Source organism: Pristiophorus japonicus, unplaced genomic scaffold (genome assembly GCF_044704955.1).
Source record: "Pristiophorus japonicus isolate sPriJap1 unplaced genomic scaffold, sPriJap1.hap1 HAP1_SCAFFOLD_37, whole genome shotgun sequence".
NCBI lineage: Eukaryota > Metazoa > Chordata > Chondrichthyes > Pristiophoridae > Pristiophorus > Pristiophorus japonicus.
The window spans coordinates 52,469-70,304 of NW_027253543.1; positions in this window are offsets into that span (position 1 = coordinate 52,469).

The window sequence follows — 17,836 nt, forward strand, 5'->3', positions numbered from 1 at the left end:
TAAGGCCAACGTTCCATTTGCCTTCCTGATTATTTGATCTACCTGCATACTAACGGTTTGAATTTGATGCACAAGAACCGGCAGATCATTTTGCATTACAACATTTTGTACTAGCTCCACACATAAATAATAATTAGTTTTTTTTAATTTCCGACCAAAACCTCACATTTTCGCACGTTGTATTCCATCTTCCAAATGTTTGCCCACCGAATTAGCCTATCTATATCATTTTGCAGATTCTTTGCACCATCGTCACAACTTGCTTTTCCAGTGATCTTTGTATCATCAGTATTTTGGCTACATTACACTCGGTTCATTCATCCAGTCATTAATATAGATTGGAAAAAGTTCAATACCCAGCACTGCTCCTTGTGGCACTCCACTCGTTACTGTTTGCCAACCTGAAAATTACCCATTTATCGCAACTCTCTCTGTTCTGTTGTTAGCCAATCCTCTATCCATGCTAATACAAGAACATAAGAACATAAGAAAATGGAGCAGGATTAGGCAATACGTCCCCTCGATCCTGCTCTGCCATTCAATAATATCATGGCTGATCTGATCATGGACTGAGCTCCACTTCGCTGCCCGCTCCCCATTACACCTTATCCCCTTATTGTTTAACAAAATGTCTATTTCTGACTGAAATTTATTCAATGTCCCAGATTACACAGCTCTCTTGAGGCAGCGAATTCCACAGATTTACAACCCTTTGAGAGAAGAAATTTCTCCTCTTCTCTGTTTTAAATGGGCGGCCAATTATTCTAAGATCATGCCCTCTGGTTCTCCTCTCCCCCATCAGTAGAAACATCCTCTCTGCATCCGCCTTGGCGAGCCCCCTTATAATCTAATACGTTTCAATGAAACCACCTCTCCTTCTTCTGAATGCCAATGAAAAGAGGCCCAACCTACTCAAAATTTTCTGATAAGTAATCCCCCTCATCCCTGGAATCAACCTAGTGAATCTTCTCTGAACTGCCTCCAAAGTAAGTATATCCTTTCGTAAATACGGAAACCAGAACTGCACGCAGTGTTCCAGGTGTGGCCGCACCAATACCCTGTATAGCAATAGCAAGACTTCCCTGCTTTTATACTCCATCCATTTTGCAATAAATGCCAAGATACCATTGGCCTTCTTGATCAATTGCTGTACCTCCATACTAACCTTTGTGTTTCATGCACAAGTAACCCCAGGTCCCGCTGTACAATCTGTCTCCATTTAAATAATAACTTGCTCTTCATTTTTTGCTGCCGAAGTGCATGACCTCACAGTTTCCAACATTATACTCCATCTGACAAATTTTTGCCCACTCACTTAGCCTGTCTATGTTCCTTTGCAGGTTTTTTGTGTCCTCCTCACAAATTGCTTTTCATCCCATTTTTGTATCGTCAGCAAACTTTACACTGAGTCCCTTATTCCAAGTGTTTAATATAGAGTGTAAATAATTGGGGTCCCAGCACTGATCCCTGTGGCACCCCACTAGTTACTGGTTGCAAACCATAGAATGAACCATTTATTCCTGCTCACTGTTTGCTGTTCGTTATCCCATCTCCTATCATGCTAATATATTACTCCCAACCCCGTGAACTCAATCAGTTGCTCACAGCAGCATTAGACTTTATTGCCGCTGAAATAATTATAGGATTCAATATATTTAAATATCGAGGAGAGGCAATGGGGACAAACCAATTCTCCCAAAGATCAATTTCTACAAACGTCATATTTGCAACAATAATCAGTAGGTCATGGTTTACAAGGGAATTTTACTTATGAGCAGATCTGTTTCATGGTCCAGGGACAGTGTCTGAATGTAAAGTAATCAATGGGTCATGCTGTGCCAGTGATTTTTTGATATGAATTTCTACTCGTGTATAATATATGTGGATTATAACATACTTTATGTTGCATATCTAAAGTGCCGGACCAGACGCATTAATTTACCCTGTTCAATGACTAGAATTAATGAAGGCTTCCAAGGAAAGTAATTGGCCCTGCTCGTTAGTAATTCCAGTTGGATGCAGTCAAAAGGTTCATACAATCTTCTTTATAATGTATATTATGTTGAAATATATATACATCATTTTTCAGATCTGCATATTGCTCAGATCAATACATCACTTCCCATCATTTAATCATTAACCCCACTGAATGTACAAAACTAAGCCATCTTAATCTCACTCCGAGAGATTGGACTGCTGGATTGAATTCACTGTGCAGACTTTTGAATAGAAGGTTGCTAAGTAATATCAGAATTTCCAAAATCCAGAAAAAGGTTCTCCCATTGTAAGCAAAACCTGTCAGGGTTTAAATATTCCTCTTTATAAGTTCAGTCTTTACAGAATCATTATGGAAATCTCCATCCTTCCGCAAAGGCAGAAACCATATAACACGAGTTCATTGCTGGGAGGGAGACGTAGTTAACGTATGTCTACAAAGCTTCAAATCTGGATCATAACGTTCAATGTTCTGGTACTGAGTTCACACAGTCCAACACAAGATCTCTTTGAATATTACAGCATTAACAGTGAATCTGAATTCCAGCATGAAAGTGGACAGGTTATATTCCCGGCCATTGTTACATATCTAACTTCATTAAATCAGTGAATGTATTGATGGAATTGAAAGGGAGATACTGTATACTGACTGTTGTCTCTCAGTCCCTCCCTCTCAGCGACATACCTTTACACTGACTGGTGTCTCTCAGTCCCTCTCCCTCAGGGACATATCTTTACACTGACTGGTGTCTCTCAGTCCACTCTCCATCAGGGAGATATCTGTACACTGATTGGTGTCTCTCAGTCCCTCTCCCTCAGGGAGATATCTGTACTTCTGACAGATGTCTCTCACTCTCTCTGTATCTCAGGGAGATATCTGTACACTGACTGGGTTCTCAATCCCTCTCCCTCACGGATATATCTGGACCCTGACTGGTGTATCCCTGTCCTTCTCCCTCAGGGAGATATATTGATACTGACTGGTCTCTCATTGCCTCTCCCACAGCGAGATATCTGTACACTGACCGTTGTGTCTCAGTCTCTCTGTGTCACAGGAAGATATCTGTACACAGACTGGTGTCACTCAGTATTTCCCTCTCAGGTTGGTTTCTGTGCACTGACTTGTGTCTCTCAGTCCCTCTCTTTCAGGGAGATATCCGTACACTGAATGGTATCTCTCAGTCCCTCTTCCTCAGGGTGATATATGTACACTGAATGGTGTCTCTCAGTCCCTCCCTCTCAGGAAGATATCTGTACACTGACTGGTGTCTCTCAGTCCCTCTCCCTCAGAGCCATATCTGTACACTGACTGGTGTCTCTCAGTACCTCTCTTCAGGGTTATATCAGTACACTGACTGTTGTCTCACAGTCCCTCTCCTCAGGGAGATATCTTTACACTGACTGTTGTCTCAGTCCCTCTCCCTCATAGAAATAACTGTACAGTGAGTGGTGCCCCTCAGTTCCTCACTCTCAGGATGATATCTGTACACTGACTGGTGTCTCTCAATCCCTCTCACTCATGGAGATATCTATATATTGACTTGTGTCTCTCAGTCCCTCTCTTTCCGGGAAGAATAAGTGCACTGAATGGTGTCTCTCATTACCTTTCCCTCAGGGAGATATCTATGCACTGACTGGTGTCTCTAAGTCCCTCATCCTCAGGGACATATCTGCACACTGACTGGTGTCTCTCAGTCCCTCCCTCTCAGGGCGATATCAGTAAACTGACTGGTGTCTCTCAGTCGCTCTCCCTCAGGGAGATATCTGTACTCTGACTGGCGTCTCTGAATCCCTCACGCTCATGGAGATATCTGTACACTGACTTGTGTTTCTCAGTCCCTCTCCATCAGGGAGATATCTGTACACTGATTGTAGTCTCTCAGTCCCTCGCACTCAGGACACATCTGTACACTGAATGGTGTCTCTCAGGCCCTCTCCCTCAGGGAGATATCTGTATACAGACCGGTGTCAACAAGTCCCTCTCTCTCAGAGACATATATGGACACTTACTGGTATCTCTCAGTCCCAATCCCCCAGCGACATATCTGGACAGTGTCTGGTGTCTCTCAGTGGTCCCTCTCTGGGTGATAACTGTACAATGACTGGTGTCTCTCAGTCCCTCTCCCTCAGGGAGATATCTGTACACTGACTGGTGTATATCAGTCCCTCTCCCTCAGGCAGATATCTGTACACTGACTGCCGTCTCTCAGTCCCTCCCTCTCAGGGAGATATCTGTTCACTGACTGGTGTCGCTTCGTCCCTCTCCCTCAAGGAGATATCTATACACTGACTGGTTTCACTCAGTCCCTACCTCTCAGGGTGATATCTGTACACTGACTGGTCACTCAGTCCCTCTCCCCAAGGGAAATATCTGTACACTGAATCATGTCTCTCAGTCATTCTCTCTCAGGCATATATCTGTACACTGAATGGCGACCCTCAGTCACTCCCTCTCAAGGAGATATCTGTTGACTTATTGTTGTCTCTCAGCCCAATCTCCCTCCGGGAGATAGTTGTACACTGACTGGTGTCGCTCAGTCCATCTCCCACAGGGAAATATATGTCCTCTGACTGACGTCTCTCAGTCTCTCTGTCTCTCAGGGAGATATCTGTAAACTCACTGGTGTCTCTTCGTCCCTCTCCCTCAGGGAGATATCTCTACGCCAACTGGTTTCTCTCAGTCCCTCCATCTCAGGGTGATATCTGTACACTGACTGGTGCGTCTCAGTCCCTCTCCCGCAGGCAGATATCTGTACACTGACTGGCATCTCTTTTTCCCTCCCTCTCAGGGAGATATCTGTTCACTGACTGGTGTCGCTCAGTCCCTCTATCTCAGGGAGATATCTGTCCTCTGATTGATGTCTCTCAGTCTATCTGTCACTCAGGACGATATGTGTACACTGACATGTCACTCATTCCTCTCTCCAGGGAAATATCTGTACACTGACTGGTTTCTCTCAGTCCCTCCCTCTCAGGTTGATATCTGTACACTGACTGGTGACTCTCGTCCAGTATCGCTCAGGGAGATATCTGTGCACTTACTGGTGTCTCTCAGTCCCTCTCCCTCAGTGTGATATCTGTACACTGACTGGAGTCTCTCAGTCCCCGTCGCTCAGACAGTTATCGGTACACTGACTGGCGTCTCTCAGTCCCTCCCTCTCAGGGAGATATCTATACACTGATTGGTATCTCTCAACCCTGCCTCTCAGGGACATATCTTTACACTGACTGATATATCTCAGTCCCTCTCCACCAGCTACATATCTGAATACTGACTGGTGTCTCTCAGTCCCTCTCCATCAGACATATATCTGTACACTGACTGGCGTCTCTCAGTCCCTCCCTTTAAGTGAGATATTTGTACACTGACTGGTGTCGCTCAGTCCCTCTCCCTCAGGGAGATATCTGTCCTCTGACAGATGTCTCTCAGTCTCTCTGTCTCCCAGGGAGATATCTGTAAACTGTCTGGTCACTCAGTCCCTCTCCCCCAGGGAAATATCTGTACACTGAATGGTGTCTCTCAGTCACTCTCTCTCTCAGGCATATATCTGTACACTGACTGGCGGCGCTCAGTCCCTCCCTCTCTAGGAGATATCTGTTGACTGATTGGTGTCTCTCAGCCCACTCTCCCTCCGGGAGATATCTGTACACTTACTGGTGTCGCTTTGTCCGTCTCCCACAGGGAAATATATGTCCTCTGAATGATGTCTCTCAGTCTCTCTGTCTCACAGGGAGATATCTGTACACTCACTGGTGTCTCTTAGTACCTCCCTCTGAGTGAGATATCTGTACACTGACTGGTGTCTCTCAGACCCTCTCCCTCAGAGCCATATCTGTACACTGACTGGTGTCTCTCAGTACCTCTCTTCATGGTTATATCTGTACACTGACTGTTGTCTCTCAGTCCCTCTCCTCAGGGAGATATCTGTGCACTGACTGGTCTCTCAGTACCTGTCCCTCAGGGACATATCTGTACACTGACTGTTGTCTCTCAGTCCCTCTCCCTCAGAGAAATAATTGTACACTGTGTGGTGCCCCTCAGTCCCTCACTCTCAGGATGATATCTGTACACTGACTGGTGTCTCTCAATCCCTCTCACTCAGGGAGATATCTATATACTGACTTGTGTCTCTCAGTACCTCTCTTTCCGGGAAGAATATGTGCGCTGACTGGTATCTCTCATTCCCTTTCCCTCAGCTACATACCTGTACACTGACTGGTGACTCTCAGTCCCTCTCCCTCAGGGAGATATCTATTCACTGACTGGTGTCTCTAAGTCCCGCATCCTCAGGGACATATCTGCACACTGACTGGTGTCTCTCAGTCCCTCCCTCTCAGGGCGATATCAGTAAACTGACTTGTGTCTCTCAGTCGCTCTCCCTCATTGAGATATCTGTACTCTGACTGGCGTCTCTGAATCCCTCACGCTCATGAAGATATCTGTACACTGACTTGTGTTTCTCAGTCACTCTCCCTCAGGGAGATATCTCTATACTGATTGTAGTCTCTCAGTCCGTCGCACTCAGGACACATCTGTACACTGAATGGTGTCTCTCAGACCCTCCCTCTCAGGGAGATATCTGTTCACTGACTGGTGTCGCTCAATCCCTCTCCCTCAGGGAGATATCTGCCCGCTGACTGATGTCTCTCAGTCTCTGTCTCTCAGGGAGATATGTGTACACTGACTGGTCACTCAGTTCTCTCCCCCAGGGAAATATCTGTACACTGACTGATTTCTCTCAGTCCCTCCCTCTCATGTTGATATCTGTACACTGACTGGTGTCTCTCAGTCCACTCTCCCTCAGGGAGATATCTATACACTGACTGGTTCCTCTCAGTCCCTCTCTCGAAGGGACATCTCTGTACACTGACTGGTATATCTCAGTCCCTCTCCCCCAGCGACATAACTGTACACTGACTGGTCTCCCTCTCTCCCTTCCTCTCCGGGTGATATCTGTACACTGACTGCTGTCTCTAAGTCCCTCTCGCTCAGGGAGATATCTGTATACTGACTGGCGTCTCTCTGTCCCACTCTCCCATGGAGATATCTGATAACTGAATGGTGTCTCTCATTCCCTCCCTCTCACGGAGATATCTGTACACTGACTGGTGTCTCGCAGTCCCTGTCTTTCAGGGACATATCTGTACACTGACTGGTTTCTCTCAGTCCCTCCCTCTCATTTTGATATCTGCACACTGACTGGTATATCTCAGTCCTCCTCTCTCAGGGAGATATCTGTACACTGACTGGTGTCTCTCAGTCCCACTCTCTCATGGAGATATCTGATAACTGACTGGTGTCTCTCAGTCCCTCCCTCTCATGGAGATATCTGTACACTGACTGGAGTCTCTCAGTCCCCGTCGCTCAGTCAGTTATCGGTACACTGTCTGGCGTCTCTCAGTTCCTCCCTCTCAGGGAGATATCTGTACACTGACTGATATATCTCAGTCCCTCTCCCCCAGCTACATATCTGAACACTGACTGGTGTATCTCAATCCCCTTTCCTCAGGCAGTTATCTGTACACTGACTAGTGTCTCTCAGTCCCTCCCTCTCAGGGAGATATCTGTTCACTGACTGGTGTCTCTCAGTTCCTCTCCCTGAGGGAGATATCTATACACTGACTGGTTTCTCTCATTCCCTCACTCTCAGGTTGATATCTGTAAACTGACTGGTGTCTCTTAGTCCCTCTCCATGAGGCATATATCTGTACACTGACTGGCGTCTCTCAGTCCCTCCCTCCAAGTGAGATATTTGTACACTGACTGGTGTCGCTCAGTCCCTCTCCCTCAGGGAGATATCTGTCCTCTGACTGATGTCTCTCTGTCTCTCCGTCTATCAGGGAGATATCTGTAAACTGACTGGTCACTCAGTCCCTCTCCCCCAGGGAAATATCTGTACACTGAATGGTGTCTCTCAGTCACTCTCTCTCTCAGGCATATATCTGTACACTGACTGGCGGCGCTCAGTCCCTTCCTCTCAAGGAGATATCTGTTGACTGATTGGTGTCTCTCAGCCCACTCTCCCTCCGGGTGATATCTGTACACTGACTGGTGTGTCTCAGTCCCTCTCCCACAGGCAGATATCTGTACACTGACTGGTGTCGCTCAGTCCCTCTCCCTCAGGGAGATATCTGTCCTCTGACTGATGTCTCTCAGTCTCTCTGTCTCTCAGGGAGATATGTGTACACTGACTGGTCACTCATTTCTCTCCACCAGGGAAATATCTGTAAACTGACTGGTTACTCTCAGTCCCTCCCTCTCATGTTGATATCTGTACACTGACTGGTGTCTCTCAGTCCACTCTCCCTCAGGGAGATATCTGTACACTGACTGGTTCCTCTCAGTCACTCTCTCGAAGGGACATATCTATACATTGACTGGTATATCTCAGTCCCTCTCCCCCAGCGAGATAACTGTACACTGACAGGTCTCTCTCTCTCCCTCCTTCTCAGGGTGATATCTGTACACTGACTGCTGTCTCTCAGTCCCTCTCCCTCAGGAAGATATCTGTACACTGACTTGCGTCTCTCTGTCCCACTCTCTCAGGGAGATATCTGATAACTGAATGGTGTCTCTCATTCCCTCCCTCTCACGGAGATATGTGTACACTGACTGGTGTCTCGCAGTCCCTCTCTTTCAGGGAGATATCTGTACACTAACTGGTTTTCTCAGTCCCTCCCTCACATGTTGATATCTGTACACTGACTGTTGTTTCTCAGTCCCTCTCCATCAGGCATATATCTGTACACTGACTGGCGTCTCTCAGTCCCTCCCTCTCAGTGAGATATCTGTACACTGACTGGTGTCGCTCAGTCCCTCTCCCTCCGGGAGATATCTGTCCTCTGACTGGTCACTCAGTCCCTCTCCCCAAGGGAAATATCTGTACACTGAATCATGTCTCTCAGTCACTCTCTCTCAGGCATATATCTGTACACTGAATGGCGACCCTCAGTCACTCCCTCTCAAGGAGATATCTGTTGACTTATTGGTGTCTCTCAGCCCAATCTCCCTCCGGGAGATAGTTGTACACTGACTGGTGTCGCTCAGTCCATCTCCCACAGGGAAATATATGTCCTCTGACTGACGTCTCTCAGTCTCTCTGTCTCTCAGGGAGATATCTGTAAACTCACTGGTGTCTCTTCGTCCCTCTCCCTCAGGGAGATATCTCTACGCCAACTGGTTTCTCTCAGTCCCTCCATCTCAGGGTGATATCTGTACACTGACTGGTGCCTCTCAGTTTTTCTCCCTCAGGCAGATATCTGTACACTGACTGGTGCGTCTCAGTCCCTCTCCCGCAGGCAGATATCTGTACACTGACTGGCATCTCTTTTTCCCTCCCTCTCAGGGAGATATCTGTTCACTGACTGGTGTCTCTCAGTCCCTCTATCTCAGGGAGATATCTGTCCTCTGATTGATGTCTCTCAGTCTATCTGTCACTCAGGACGATATGTGTACACTGACATGTCACTCATTCCTCTCTCCAGGGAAATATCTGTACACTGACTGGTTTCTCTCAGTCCCTCCCTCTCAGGTTGATATCTGTACACTGACTGGTGACTCTCGTCCAGTATCGCTCAGGGAGATATCTGTGCACTTACTGGTGTCTCTCAGTCCCTCTCCCTCAGTGTGATATCTGTACACTGACTGGAGTCTCTCAGTCCCCGTCGCTCAGACAGTTATCGGTACACTGACTGGCGTCTCTCAGTCCCTCCCTCTCAGGGAGATATCTATACACTGATTGGTATCTCTCAACCCTGCCTCTCAGGGACATATCTTTACACTGACTAATATATCTCAGTCCCTCTCCACCAGCTACATATCTGAATACTGACTGGTGTCTCTCAGTCCCTCTCCATCAGACATATATCTGTACACTGACTGGAGTCTCTCAGTCCCTCCCTCTAAGTGAGATATTTGTACACTGACTGGTGTCGCTCAGTCCCTCTCCCTCAGGGAGATATCTGTCCTCTGACAGATGTCTCTCACTCTCTCTGTCTCCCAGGGAGATATCTGTAAACTGTCTGGTCACTCAGTCCCTCTCCCCCAGGGAAATATCTGTACACTGAATGGTGTCTCTCAGTCACTCTCTCTCTCAGGCATATATCTGTACACTGACTGGCGGCGCTCAGTCCCTCCCTCTCTAGGAGATATCTGTTGACTGATTGGTGACTCTCAGCCCACTCTCCCTCCGGGAGATATCTGTACACTGACTGGTGTCGCTCAGTCCCTCTCCCTCAGGGAAATATATGTCCTCTGAATGATGTCTCTCAGTCTCTCTGTCTCACAGGGAGATATCTGTACACTCACTGGTGTCTCTTAGTACCTCCCTCTGAGTGAGATATCTGTACACTGACTGGTGTCTCTCAGACCCTCTCCCTCAGAGCCATATCTGTACACTGACTGGTGTCTCTCAGTACCTCTCTTCATGGTTATATCTGTACACTGACTGTTGTCTCTCAGTCCCTCTCCTCAGGGAGATATCTGTGCACTGACTGGTCTCTCAGTACCTGTCCCTCAGGGACATATCTGTACACTGACTGTTGTCTCTCAGTCCCTCTCCCTCAGAGAAATAATTGTACACTGTGTGGTGCCCCTCAGTCCCTCACTCTCAGGATGATATCTGTACACTGACTGGTGTCTCTCAATCCCTCTCACTCAGGGAGATATCTATATACTGACTTGTGTCTCTCAGTACCTCTCTTTCCGGGAAGAATATGTGCGCTGACTGGTATCTCTCATTCCCTTTCCCTCAGCTACATACCTGTACACTGACTGGTGACTCTCAGTCCCTCTCCCTCAGGGAGATATCTATTCACTGACTGGTGTCTCTAAGTCCCGCATCCTCAGGGACATATCTGCACACTGACTGGTGTCTCTCAGTCCCTCCCTCTCAGGGCGATATCAGTAAACTGACTTGTGTCTCTCAGTCGCTCTCCCTCATTGAGATATCTGTACTCTGACTGGCGTCTCTGAATCCCTCACGCTCATGAAGATATCTGTACACTGACTTGTGTTTCTCAGTCACTCTCCCTCAGGGAGATATCTCTACACTGATTGTAGTCTCTCAGTCCGTCGCACTCAGGACACATCTGTACACTGAATGGTGTCTCTCAGACCCTCCCTCTCAGGGAGATATCTGTTCACTGACTGGTGTCGCTCAATCCCTCTCCCTCAGGGAGATATCTGCCCGCTGACTGATGTCTCTCAGTCTCTGTCTCTCAGGGAGATATGTGTACACTGACTGGTCACTCAGTTCTCTCCCCCAGGGAAATATCTGTACACTGACTGGTTTCTCTCAGTCACTCCCTCTCATGTTGATATCTGTACACTGACTGGTGTCCCTCAGTCCACTCTCCCTCAGGGAGATATCTATACACTGACTGGTTCCTATCAGTCCCTCTCTCGAAGGGACATCTCTGTACACTGACTGGTATATCTCAGTCCCTCTCCCCCAGCGACATAACTGTACACTGACTGGTCTCTCTCTCTCCCTTCCTCTCAGGGTGATATCTGTACACTGACTGCTGTCTCTAAGTCCCTCTCGCTCAGGGAGATATCTGTATACTGACTGGCGTCTCTCTGTCCCACTCTCCCAGAGAGATATCTGATAACTGAATGGTGTCTCTCATTCCCTCCCTCTCACGGAGATATCTGTACACTGACTGGTGTCTCGCAGTCCCTCTCTTTCAGGGACATATCTGTACACTGACTGGTTTCTCTCAGTCCCTCCCTCTCATTTTTATATCTGTACACTAACTGGTATCTCTCAGTCCTCCTCTCTCAGGGAGATATCTGTACACTGACTGGTGTCTCTCAGTCCCACTCTCTCATGGAGATATCTGATAACTGACTGGTGTCTCTCAGTCCCTCCCTCTCATGGAGATATCTGTACACTGACTGGTGTCTCTCAGTCCCACTCTCTCAGGGAGATATCTGATAACTGACAGTTGTCTCTCAGTCCCTCCCTCTCACGGAGATATCTGTACACTGACTGGCGCCTCTCTGTCCCTCCCTCTCAGGGAGATATCTGTGCAATGACTGGTGCTTTTCTGTCCCACTCTCTCAGGGAGATATCTGATAACTGACTGGTGTCTCTCAGTACCTCCCTCTCACGGAGATATATGTTCATTGACTGGTGTCTCGCAGTCCCTCCCTCTCAGGGTAATATCTGTAAACTGACTGGTGTCTCTGAGTCCTCTCCCTCAGGGAGACATCTATACACTATCTGGTTTCTCTCAGTCCCTCTCCCTCAGGGAGACATCTGTACACTGAGTGGCATCTCTCAGTTGCTCCCTCTCAGGGAGATATCTGTCCACTCACTGGCGTCTCTCAATCCCTCTCCCTGAGAGAGATATCTGTATACTGACTGGTTTATCTCCTTCCCTCTCTCTCAGGGACATATCTGTACACTCACTGGTATATCTCAGTCCCTCTCCCCCAGCGACATAACTGTACACTGACTGGTCTCTCTCTCTCCCTCCCTCTCAGGGTGATATCTGTACACTGACTGCGGTCTCTCAGTCCCTCTCCCTAAGGCAGATATCTGTACACTGACTGGCGCCTCTCTGTCCCTCCCTCTCAGGGAGATATCTGTGCACTGACTGGTGCTTTTCTGTCCCACTCTCTCAGGGAGATATCTGATAATTGACTGGTGTTTCTCAGTCCCTCCCTCTCACGGAGATATCTGCACACTGACTTGTGTTTCGCAGTCCCTCTCTTTCAGGGACATATCTGTACACTGACTGGTATCTCTCAGTACCCCTCCCTCAGGGAGATATCAGTACACTGACTGGTGTCTCTATATCCCAATCTCTCAGGGAGATATCTGATAACTGACTGCTGTCTCTCAGTACATCTCTCTCACGGAGAAATCTGTTCACTGACTGGTGTCTCTCAGTCCCTCTCTCTCAGGGTAATATCTGTACACTGACTGGTGTCTCTCAGTCCCTCTCCCTCAGGGAGACATCTATGTGTTATGAATGTCTTTGGAAGTCTCCACGCCACTTGACTGAAGAGTGCTCCAGTCCCTCTCCCTCAGGGAGATATCTGTACACTGAGTGGTATCTCTCAGTTGCTCCCTCTCAGGGAGATATCTGAACAATCACTGGGGTCTCTCAATTACTCTCCCTAAGAGAGATATCTGTATACTGACTGGTGCTTCTCGGTCCCACTCCCTCAGGGACATAGAAACATAGAACCATAGAAAATAGGTGCAGGAGTAGGCCAATCGGCCCTTCTAGCCTGCCCCGCCATTCAATGAGTTCATGGCTGAACATGCAACTTCAGTACCCCATTCCTGCTTTCTCGCCATACCCCTTGATCCCCCTAGTAGTAAGGATTACATCTAAAAGCTTTTTGAATATATTTAGTGAATTGGCCTCAACAACTTTCTGTGGTAGAGAATTCCACAGGTTCATCACTCTCTTAGTGAAGAAGTTTCTCCTCATCTCGATCCTAAATGGCTTACCCATTATCCTCAGACTGTGACCCCTGGTTCTGGACTTCCCCAACATTGGGAAATTCTTCCTGCATCTAACCTGTCTAAACCCATCAGAATTTTAAACGTTTCTATGAGGTCCCCTCTCATTCTTCTGAATTTCAGTGAATACAAGCCCAGTTGATCCTTTCTTTCTTTATAGGTCAGTCCCGCCATCCTGGGAATCAGTCTGGTGAGCCTTCGCTAAACTCCCTCAAAAGCAAGAATGTCCTTCCTCAGGTTAGGTGACCAAAACTGTACACAATACTCCAGGTGTGGCCTCACCGAGGCCCTGTACAACTGTAGCAACACCTCCCTGCCCCTGACCTCAAATCCCCTCGCTATGAAGGTCAACATGCCATTTGCTTTCTTAACCGCCTGCTGTACCTGCATGCCAACCTTCAATGACTGATGTACCCTGACACCCAGGTCTCGTTGCACCTCCCCTTTTCCTAATCTGTCACCATTCAAATAATAGTCTGTCTCTCTGTTTTTACCACCAAAGAGGATAACCTTACATTATCCACATTATAATTCATCGGCCATGCATTTGCCCACTCACCGAACCTATCCAAGTCACTCTGCAGCCTCATATAATCCTCCTCACAGCTCACACTGCCACCCAATTTAGTGTCATCCGCAAATTTGGAGATACTGCATTTAATCCCCTCGTCTAAATCATTAATGTACAGTGCAAGCAGCAGGGTCACCAGCACAGAACCTTGCGATAACCCACTAGTCACTGCCTGCCATTCTGAAAAGTATCCATTTACTCCTCCTCTTTGCTTCCTGTCTGACAACCAGTTCTCAATCCATGTCAGCTCACTATCCCCAATACCATGTGCTTTAACTTTGCGCATTAATCTCTTGTTTGGGACCTTGTCGAAAGCCTCCTGAAAGTCCAAATATACCACATCAACTGGTTCTCCCTTGTCCACTCTACTGGAAACATCCTCAAACAATTCCAGTAGATTTGTCAAGCATGATTCCCCTTTCACAAATCCATGCTGACTTGGACCTATCATCTCACCTCTTTGGAAATGAGCTGCTATGATATCCTTAATAATTGATTACATCATCTTACCCATTACCGAGGTCAGGCTGACTGGTCTATAATTCCCTGTTTTCTCTCTCCCTCATTTTTTAAAAAGTGGGGTTACATTGGCTACCCTCCACTTGAAGGGAACCGATCCAGAGTCAATGGAATGTTGGAAAATGACTGTCAATGCGTCCGCTATTTCCAAGGCCTCCTCCTTAAGCACTCTGGGATGCAGTCCATCAGGCCCTGGGGATTTATCGGCCTTCCATCCCATCAATTTTCCCAGACAATTTCCCTTAATAATAAGCATTTCCCTCAGTTCCTCCTCCTTACTAGACCCTCTGACACCTTTCATATCCGGAAGGTTGTTAGGGTCCTCCTTAGTGAATACCGAATCAAAGTAGTTGTTCAATTGGTCTGCCATTTCTTTGTTCCACGTTATGACTACCCCTGATTCTGACTGCAGGGGACCTCCATTTGTCTTTACTAACCGTTTTCTCTTTACATATCTATAGAAACTTTTGCAATCCGTCTTAATGTTCCCTGCAAGCTTCCCCTCGTACTCCATTTTCTCTGCCCTAATCAAATCCTTTGTACTCCTCTGCTGAGTTCTAAATTTCTCCCAGTCCCCGGGTTCGCTGCTATTTCTGGCCAATTTGTATGCCACTTCCTTGGCTTTAATACTATCCCTGATTTCCCTTGATAGCCACGGTTGAGTCACCCTGCCTTTTTTATTTTTACGTTAGACAGGAATGGACAATTGTTGTAGTGCATCCATGCGGTCTCTAAATGTCTGCCATTGCCCATCCACAGTCAACCCCTTCAGTATAATTCGCCAATCTATCCTAGCCAATTCACGCTTCATACCTTCAAAGTTACCCTTCTTTAAGTTCTGGACCATGGTCTCTGAATTAATTGTTTCATTTTCCATCCTAATGCAGAATTCCACCATATTATGATCACTCTTCCCCAAGGGGCCTCGCAAAACGAGATTGCTAATTAATCATATTTCATTACTCAACACCCAGTCTAAAATGGCCTCCCCCCTAGTTGGTTCCTCGACATATTGGTCGAGAAAACCATCCCTTATGCACTCCAGGAAATCCTCCTCCACCGTATTGCTCCAGTTTGGTTAGCCCAATCTATGTGCAAATCAAAGTCACCCATTATAACTGCTGCACCCTTATTGCATGCACCCCTAATTTCCTGTTTGATACCCTCGCCAACATCACTACTACTGTTTGGAGGTCTGTATACAACTCCCAATAAGGTTGTTTTGCTCTTTGGTGTTCTGCAGCTCTACCCATATAGATTCCACATCATCCAAGCTGATGTGTTTCCTAACTATTGCATTAGTCCCCTCTTTAACCAGCAATGCTACCCCACCTCCTTTTCCTTTTATTCTATCCTTCCTGAGTGCTGAATACCCCTGAATGTTGAGTTCCCAGCCCTGATCACCCTGGAGCCACGTCTCCATAATCCCGATCTCAACATATTTGTTAACATCTATTTGCACAGTTAATTCATCCAACTTATTACGGATACTCCTTGCATTAAGTCACAAAGCCTTCAGGCTTGATTTTTAACACCCTTTATCCTTTTAGAATTTTGCTGCACAGTGGCCTTTTTTGTTCTTTGCCTTGCGTTTCTCTGCTCTCCACGTTTCCTCATCTCCTTTTGCTTTTGTCTCCTTTTTGTTTCCCTCTGTCTCCCTGCATTGGTTCCCATCCCCCTGCCATATTAGTTTAAATCCTCCCCAACAGCATGAGCAAACACTCCCCCTAGGACATTGGTTCCGGTCCTGCCCAGGTGCAGACGGTCCGGATTGTACTGGTCCCACTTCCCCCAGAACCGGTTCCAATGCCCCAGGAATTTGAATCCCACCCTGCTGCACAACTGCTCAAGCCATGTATTCATCTGCGCTATCCTGCGATTTCTACTCTGACTCGCACGTGGCACTGGCAGCAATCCCGAGATTACTACTTTATAGTCTGACCTAGAAACCAGAAACTGAACAACTGACCACAGTCTTACCTAGAAACCAGAAACTGACTAAATGACTACAGTCTGACCTAAAAACCACAAACTGACCAACAGACCACATTCTGTCCCAGCAAACAGTAACTGACCAACTGACCACAATCTGACCTAGAAACCATAAACTCACCAAGTGATCACAGTCTGACCATGAAACCAGAAACTGACCAACAGACCTCAGGTTGAAATAGGAACCAGAAACTGACCAACTGACCACAGGCTTACCTAGCAACCACAAAGTGACCAACAGGCCACATTCTGTCCCAGCAAACAGTAACAGACCAACTGACCACAGTCTGACCTAGAAACCAAAAACTGACCAATTGAACACATTCTGAGCAAGAAACCAGAAACTGCCCTACTGACCACAGTCTGACCTAAAACCCAGAAACTGTCCAACTGACCAGAGTCTCACCTAGAAACCAGAAACTGACCAACTAACCACAGTCTGACCGAGAAACCAGAAACTGATCAACTGACCACAGTCTGACCAAGACAACATAAAACTGACCAACTGACCTCAGTCTGTCCTAGCAACCACACACTGACCAACAAGCCACATTCTGTCACAGCAGCCAGTAACTGACCACAGTCTGACCTAGAAACCAGAAACTGACCAACTGACCACAGTCTGAACTATAAACCAGAAACTGACCACATAACCTCAGCCTGAACGAGAAACCAGAAACGGAGCAACTGACCACAGTCTGAATTAGGAACCAGAAACTGAACAACTGACCACAGACTGACCTAGAAACCAGAAACTGACGAAGTGACCACAGTCTGACCTGGAAACCAGTAACTAACCAACTGACCAAAGTATTACCTAGAAACCAGTGACTGACCAACTGATCACAGTCTGACCCAGAAACCAGGAACTGACCAACTGACCACAGTCTGACCTAGACAACCCGAAACTGACCAACTGACCAAAGTCTGAACTAGAAAACAGAAACTGACCAACTGACCACAGTCTGACCTAGAAACCGAAACAGACGAACTGACCACAGACTAACTGAGAAACCAGAAACTGACAAACTGATCACAGTCTGAACTAGGAACCAGAAACTGACCAACTGACCACAGTCTGACCGAGAAACCAGAAAAAGACTAATTAATCACAATTTTACGGAGAAACCAGAAACTGACAAAATGTCCACAGTCTGACCAAGAAACCTGGAACTAACCAACTGACCACAGTCTGACCGAGACAACATGAAACTGTCAAACAGGCCACATTCTTACCTAGCAATCAGTATCTGACCAACTGACCACAATCTGACCTAGA